The sequence below is a fragment of the Triturus cristatus genome, chromosome 1_1, assembly GCF_964204655.1.
Source record: "Triturus cristatus chromosome 1_1, aTriCri1.1, whole genome shotgun sequence".
NCBI lineage: Eukaryota > Metazoa > Chordata > Amphibia > Caudata > Salamandridae > Triturus > Triturus cristatus.
This window is the reverse complement of record NC_140579.1, coordinates 759,690,759-759,699,157: the sequence shown is the minus strand read 5'-3', so window position 1 is coordinate 759,699,157 and position 8,399 is coordinate 759,690,759.

Genomic DNA, 8,399 nt, shown 5'->3' with positions numbered 1-8,399 from the left:
CCAAACACCACTGCACTACCCAAAACCCTAAAACACTACCCCCAGCATGAACCTCAACACTACACAAACACCACTGCACTACCCTAAACCCTAAAACACTACCCCAAGCGTGACCCCCGACAGTACACAAACACGACTGCACTACCCTAAACCCTAAATCTACCCCAAGCATGACCCCCTACAGTACCCAAACACCACTGCACTGCGCTAAACCCTAAAACACCACCCCAGCACGACCCCCTACAGTACCCAAACACCACTGCACTGCCCTAAACCCTAAAACACTACCCCCAGCTGTACACCCTACACTACACAAACACCACTGCACTACCCCAAACCATAAAACACTACCCCCAGCTTGACCCCCATACACTATACAAACATCACTGCACTACCCCAAACGCTAAAACACTACCCCCAGCAAGACACCCTACACTACACAAACACCACTGCACTACCCTAAACCCTAAAACAGTACCCCCAGCATGAACCCCTACACTACACAAGCACCATTGCACTACCCTAAACCCTAAAACACTACCCCCAGCAAGACACCCTACACTACACAAACACCACTGCACTACCCTAAACCCTAAAACAGTACCCCCAGCATGAACCCCTACACTACACAAGCACCACTGCACTACCCTAAACCCTAAATCTACCCCCAGCACGACCCACTAAACTACACAGACACCACTGCACTACCCTAAACCCTAAAACTCGACTCCCAGCACGACCCCTTTCACTGCACAAACACCACTGCACTGCCTTAAACCCTAAAACACTATCCCCTGTACGACCCCCTACACTACACAAACACCACTGCGCTACCCTAAATCTATCCCCAGCATGACCCCCTATACTACACAAACACCACTGGACTACCCTTAATCCTAAATCACTACCCCACGCACGACCCCATACACTACATAAACACCACTGTATTACCCTAAACCCTAAAACACTACCCCCAGCACAACCCCCTTCACTTTCCAAACACAACTGCACTACCCTAAACCCAAAAACACTACCCCAGCATGACCCCCTACACTACCCAAACACCACTGCACTACCCTAAACCCTAAAACACGACCCCCTATACTACACAAACACCACTGCACTACCCTAAATCCTAAAACACTACCCCCAACACAACCCCCTACACTACCAAAACACAGCTGCACTACCCCAGCACGAACCCCTATACTGCACAAACACCACTACACTACTGTAAACCATAAAACACTACCCCCTACACTATACAAACACCACTGTACTACCCTTAACCCTTAAACACTACCCCAGCACGACCCCCTACACTATCCAAACATCACTGCACTACCCTAAACCCTAAAACATTAGCCCCAGCACTACCCCCTACACTGCCCAAATACCACTGCACTACCCTAACCCCTAAAAAAGTACCCCAGCACGACCTCCTACACTGCACAAGCACCACTGCACTACCCTAAACCCTAAAACTCTACTCCCAGCACGACCCCTTTCACTGCACAAACACCACTGCACTGCCTTAAACCCTAAAACACTATCCCCTGCACGTCCCCCTACACTACACAAACACCACTGCACTACCCTAAATCCTAAATCACTACCCCACGCACGACCCCATACACTACATAAACACCACTGTACTACCCAAACCCTAAAACACTACCCCCAGCATAACCCCCTTCTTTTTCCAAACACAACTGCACTACCCTAAACCCAAAAACACTGCCCCCAGCACGACCCCCTACACTACCCAAACACCACTGCACTACCCTAAACTCTAAAATACGACCCCCTATACTACACAAACACAACCTGCACTACCCTAAATCCTAAAACACTACCCCCAGCACGACCCCCTACACTACACAAACCCCACTGCACTACACTGAACTCTAATACACTACCCCCAGCACGACCCCCTACACTACCACAACACCACTGCACTACCCCAGCACGAACCCCTATACTGCACAAACACCACTACACTACCGTAAACCATACAACACTACCCCCTACACTATACAAACACCACTGTACTACCCTTAACCCTTAAACACTACCCCAACACGACCCCCTACACTATCCAAACATCACTGCACTACCCTAAACCCTAAAACATTAGCCCCAGCACTACCCCCTATACTGCCCAAACACCACTGCACTACCCTAAACCCTAAAACATTACCCCCAGCACGACCCCCTACACTGCACAAGCACCACTGCTCTACCCTAAACCCTAAAACACTACCACCAGCACAGCTCCCTACACTACCCAAACACCACTGCACTACCCTAAACCCTAAATCTACTCCCAGCACGACCCATTACACTGCACAGACACCACTGCACTACCCTTAACTCTTAAACACTACCCCAGCACGACACCCTACACTACACAAACACCACTGCACTAGCCAAAATCTTCCCCCAGCATGACTCCTATACTACACAAACACCACTGCACTACCCTAAATCCTAAATCACAGCCCCAAGCACGACCCCGCACACTACACAAACACCACTGTACTACCCCAAACCCTTAAACAGTACCCCCAGCATGACCCCTACACTACGCAAGCAACACTGCACAACCCTAACACACTACCACCAGCATGACTCCATACACTACCCAAACACCACTGCACTACCCTAAACCCTAAATCTACCCCCAGCACGACCCACTACACTACACAGACACCACTGCACTACCCTAAACCCTAAAACTCTACTCCCAGCATGACCCCTTCACTACACAAACACCACTGCACTGCCTTAAACCCTTAAACACTTTCCCCAGCACGACTCCCTACACTACCCAAACATCACTGCATTACCCTAAACCCTAAAACACTAGCCCCAGCACTACCCCCTACACTGCCCAAACACCACAGCACTAACCTAAACCCTAAAACTCTACTCCCAGCATGACCCCTTCACTACACAAACACCACTGCACTGCCTTAAACCCTTAAACACTTTCCCCAGCACGACTCCCTACACTTCACAAACACCACTGCACTAGACAAGATCTATCCCCTGCATGACCCCCTATACTACTCAAACACCACTGCACTACCCTAAATCCTAAATCACTGCCCCACGCACGACCCCGCACACTACACAAACACCACTGTACTACCACAAACCCTAAAATACTACCCCCAGCACGACCCCCTTCACTACTCAAATACAACTGCACTACCCTAAACCCAAAAATACTACCCCCAGCACGACCCCCTACACTACCCAAACACCACGGCACTACCCTAAACCCTAAAACACGACCCCCTATACTTCACAAACAACACTGCACAACCCTAAATCCTAAAACACTACCCCCAGCACGACCCCCTACACTACACAAAACCCCACTGCATTACCCTAAACCCTAAAACATGACCCCCTATACTACACAAACACCACTGCAATACCCTAAATCCTAAAACACTTCCCCAGCACGAACCCCCTACACTACACAAACCCCACTGCACTACCCTAAACACTAAAACACTACCCCATACACTACACAAACACCACTGCACTACACTAAACCCTAAAACAGTACCCCCAGCACGACCCCCTACACTGCTCAAGCACCACTGCACTACCCTAAACCCTAAAACACTACCACCAGCATGACTCCCTACACTACCCAAACACCACTGCACTACCCTAAACCCTAAATCTACCCACAGCATGACCCACTACACAACACAAACACCACTGCACTACCCTTAACTCTTAAATACTACCCCAGCACGACATCCTACACTACCCAAACATTACTGCACTACCCTAAAACACTAGCCCCAGCACTACCCCTACACTGCCCAAACACCACGGCACTATCCCAAACACTAAAACAGTACCCCCAACATGACCCCCTACACTACACAAGCACCACTGCACTACCCTAAACCGTAAAACACTACCACCAGCACGACTCCCTACACTATCTAAACTAGGGCTGGGCAGAATTTGCGGAATGCCTCTTCGCGGAATTTTGAAAAAAAATTGTGGAAAACGAGCGCAGAACCGTGTGCCCGGGACTGGGGTCCCTCGTGCTTGGGCAGGCTCCCCTATCTCCCCGGCCTGGCTGTGTTGAGAAGCAGGGACCGGCCCCGGGCCTCCTGATTTTTGGTCAGGGCCTGGGATCCCACGTCCTGCGGCCTGCCAAGTGTCCATCTGCCCGGGACAAGGGACCCTGGTGCAGAGCCCCGGAGCCCTGCAAGGGCAGGCGGGAGCCCTACCGCTATGGCTCGGTGTGGACAGCTGGGAGTCCTTTCGGTCCCGGCCATCTGGTCGCACCTTTCCCTTGGCCATCTGGTCGCAGGCAATGCTTTGCAATGGAGCGACCAGATGTCCGGGCCAGCCTGGAAGTCCCGATGAGGGCTCATTTGACTCCCGGATCCCAGTCAGGGCTCCAGGAGGCCGGGCGCGTCCGCGCCTAGGGTCCCCTCCGTCACTCGGAGCGCGAGGGTTACAAGAAAGGTGGGTAGCCTTCCTCCGGATTAGTAGGGGCAGGGTATGCCGGGACACCCCTCCTAGGGATTGCGTTTCTCAGGCGGGGACCAGATGGGCCAAGCCCGGACGACACTTCCCCCGGGGCATCCGGTGCTCCCTCCTCCAGCCTGTGGCGAGGCAAAGTGCCCAGGACGGGCTCCATGGGTCCCCCGGGCGTCCACCGAGGCCTGCATCCCCAAAGCCCTGCAGCCCTGGAGCCCTTCAGCCCGGAGCCCTGGAGCCCTGGAGCCCTGCAGGCCCGGAGCCCTGCAGGCCCGGAGCCCTGCAGGCCCGGAGCCCTGCAGCCCCGGAGCCCTGCAGGCCAGGAGCCCTGTAGCCCCGGAGCCCTTCAGCCACCGAGGCCTGCAGCCCCAAAGCCCTGCAGCCCTGGAGCCCTTCAGCCCGGAGCCCTGGAGCCCTTCAGCCCGGAGCCCTGGAGCCCTGCAGGCCCGGAGCCCTGCAGGCCCGGAGCCCTGCAGGCCCGGAGCCCTGGAGCCCTGCAGGCCCGGAGCCCTGCAGCCCCGGAGCCCTGCAGCCCCGGAGCCCTGCAGCCCCGGAGCCCTGCAGGCCCGGAGCCATGCAGCCCCGGAGCCCTGCAGGCCCGGAGCCCTGCAGGCCCAGAGCCCTGCAGCCCTGGAGCCCTGCTGCCCCGGAGCCCTGCAGCCACGGAGCCCTGCAGCCACGGAGCCCTGCGTGGGCAGGCGGGAACCCTAGCGCGAAGGCTCGGGGTTGGACAGATGTTGCACCTCTCCCTCGGCCATCTGGTCGCGCGCAATGCTTTCCAATGGGGCGACCAGATGGCCGGGCCAGCCTGGAAGTCCCGATGAGGGTCCATTCGCCTCGCAGATCCCAGCCAGGGCTCCAGGAGGCCGGGCGCGTCCGCGCCTATGGTCCCCTCCGTCACTCGGAGCGCGAGGGTTACAAGAAAAGTGGGTAGCCTTCCTCTGGATTAGTAGGGGCAGGGTATGCCGGGACACCCCTCCCGGGGATGGCGGTTCTTAGGCAGGGACCAGATGGGCCAAGCCCGGATGACACTTCCCCGGGGCGTCCGGTGCTCCCTCCTCCAGCCCGCGGCGAGGCAAAGTGCCCAGGATGGGCTCCATGGGTCCCCCGGGCATCCACCGAGGCCTGCAGCCCCAAAGCCCTGCAGCCCTGGAGCCCTTCAGCCCGGAGCCCTGGAGCCCTGCAGGCCCGGAGCCCTGCAGGCCCGGAGCCCTGCAGGCCCGGAGCCCTGCAGCCCTGGAGCCCTGCAGGCCCGAAGCCCTGCAGCCCGGAGCCCTGCAGGCCCAGAGCCCTGCAGCCCCGGAGCCCTGCAACCCCGGAGCCCTGCAGGCCCAGAGCCCTGCAGCCCCGGAGCCCTGCAGCCCCGGAGCCCTGCAGCCACGGAGCCCTGCGTGGGCAGGCGGGAACCCTAGCGCGAAGGCTCGGGGTTGGACAGATGGGAGTCCTTTCAGTCCCGTCCATCTGGTTGCACCTCTCCCCTCGGCCATCTGGTCGCGCGCAATGCTTTCCAATGGGGCGACCAGATGGCCGGGCCAGCCTGGAAGTCCCGATGAGGGTCCATTCGCCTCGCGGATCCCAGCCAGGGCTCCAGGAGGCCGGGCGCGTCCGCGCCTAGGGTCCCCTCCGTCACTCGGAGCGCGAGGGTTACAAGAAAGGTGGGTAGCCTTCCTCCGGATTAGTAGGGGCAGGGTATGCCGGGACACCCCTCCTGGGGATTGCTGTTCTCAGACGGGGACCAGATGGGCCAAGCCCGGACGACACTTCCCCGGGGCGTCGGGTGCTTCCTCCTCCAGCCCGCGGCGAGGCAAAGTGCCCAGGACGGGCTCCATGGGTCTCCCGGGCGTCCCCCGAGGCCTGCAGCCCCAAAGCCCTGCAGCCCTGGAGCCCTTCAGCCCGGAGCCCTGGAGCCCTGCAGGACCGGAGCCCTGCAGCCCCTGAGCCCTGCAGCCACGGAGCCCTGCGTGGGCAGGCAGGAACCCTAGCGCGAAGGCTCGGGGTTGGACAGATGGGAGTCATTTCAGTCCCGTCCATCTGGTTGCACCTCTCCCCTCGGCCATCTGGTCGCGCGCAATGCTTTCCAATAGGGCGACCAGATGGCCGGGCCGGCCTGGAAGTCCCGATGAGGGTCCATTCGCCTCCCGGATCCCAGCCAGGGCTCCAGGAGGCCGGGCGCGTCGGGCCTAGGGTCCCCTCCGTCACTCGGAGCGCGTGGGTTACAAGAAAGGGGGGTAGCCTTCCTCCGGATTAGTATGGGCAGGGTATGCCGGAAGACCCCTCAGGGGCTGGCGGTTCTTTGCCGGGGACCAGATGGGCTACGCCCGGGCAACATCCTCCCAGGCTTCACTCCTCCGGCCCGCGGCGTGGCAAAGTGCCCAGGGACGGGCTCCACGGGTCCCGGGCAGTCCTACCCCCGGGGCGCCCAGGCCCGAGAGCTCCGTCGGTCCTCCCCGTGCCCGAGTCCCAGCCGCTGTCCCCCAGCCCCCGGGAAGCAGAGAGCCCACCGAGCCCATGGTTCAGGCGGGAGCCCTACCGCTATGTAGCCTTCCTCCGTATTACTAGGGACAGGGTACTCTGGGACCCCTCTCGGTCCTCAGCCGGCAGCTGGACGGGCCCGGATGCTGCCCCGGTCCTGTCCCAGGGACTGCCGCGTGGCAGGGTGCCCGGGACAAGGGGTCCGGATGGTCCGGGGAGGCTTCCCCTGCGCCTGCGGGCCTGGGAGCCCCGGCTGGGTCCAGGGTCTCCGGCCCCGGGCCCCGTCCCCCGGCACTGCCAAAGGCCCGGAACGGGGTTCCGTTGTGTCCGGGGAGCCTCCCCAGGCCTGTCTGGGTTCATTGGCCCTTGGGGGCCCCGGGGAGGGCGCGCCTCCCTGCCCCGGGCTCCGTCCCTGGTCCTGCCGCGTGGCAGGGTGCCTGGGGCGGGCTCCGGAGGGCCCGGGGAGGCTTCCCCTGCGCCTGCGGGCATGGGAGCCCCGGCCGGGCCCCGGGTCGGGGTCTCCGGCCCCGGGCCCCGTCCCCCGGCCTGCGGCACTGCCAAAGGCCCGGGACGTGGTTTCGTTGTGTCCGGTTAGCCTCCCCTGGCTCGTCTGGGTTCATTGGCCCCTGGGGGCCCCGGGGAGGGCAGCCTCCCCGCCCGGGGTCCTGCCGCGTGGCAGGGTGCCCGCGGCAAGGTCCGGAGGTCCCGGGGAGGCTTCCCCTGCGCCTGCGGGCCCGGGAGCCCCGGCTGGGTCCAGGGGCCCGGCTGGGCCCCGGGTCGGGGTCTCCGGCCCCAGGCCCCGTCCCCCGGCCTGCGGCACTGCCAAAGGCCCGGGGCGGGGTTCCGTTGTGTCTGGGGAACCTCCCCAGGCTCGTCTGGGTTCATTGGCCCCTGGGGGCCCCCAGGGAGGGCGGCCTCCACGCCCCGGGCTCCGTCCGGGGTCCTGCCACGCGGCATGGTGCCCGGGGCGGGGTCCGGAGGGCCCGGGGAGGCTTCCCCTTCCCTTTTCCCTTTCCCCTCGGCCATCTGGTCGCGCCTGTCCCCTCGGCCATCTGGTCGCGCAAGCCCCCTTCGGCCATCTGGTCGCGCACGTCCCTTCGGCCATCTGGTCGCGCACAATGCTTTCCTATGGGGCGACCAGATGGCCGAGAATGCCTGGAAGTCTCGATGAGGGTCCATTTGCCTCCCGGATCCCAGCGAGGGCTCCAGGAGGTCGGGTACATTCGCGCCTAGGGTCCCCTCTGTCACCTCGTGCGCACGGATTACAAGAAAGGTGGGTAATTTTCCTCCGGATTACTACGGAGAGGGTCAATCAGACCAAAGTGATGTTTGGCGATCCTGAATCAGGGGAAGGCAGACCCGGGGCCGCCCGCTGGGGCCCCCAGGGGCCCTGGTACGCTCCTGCC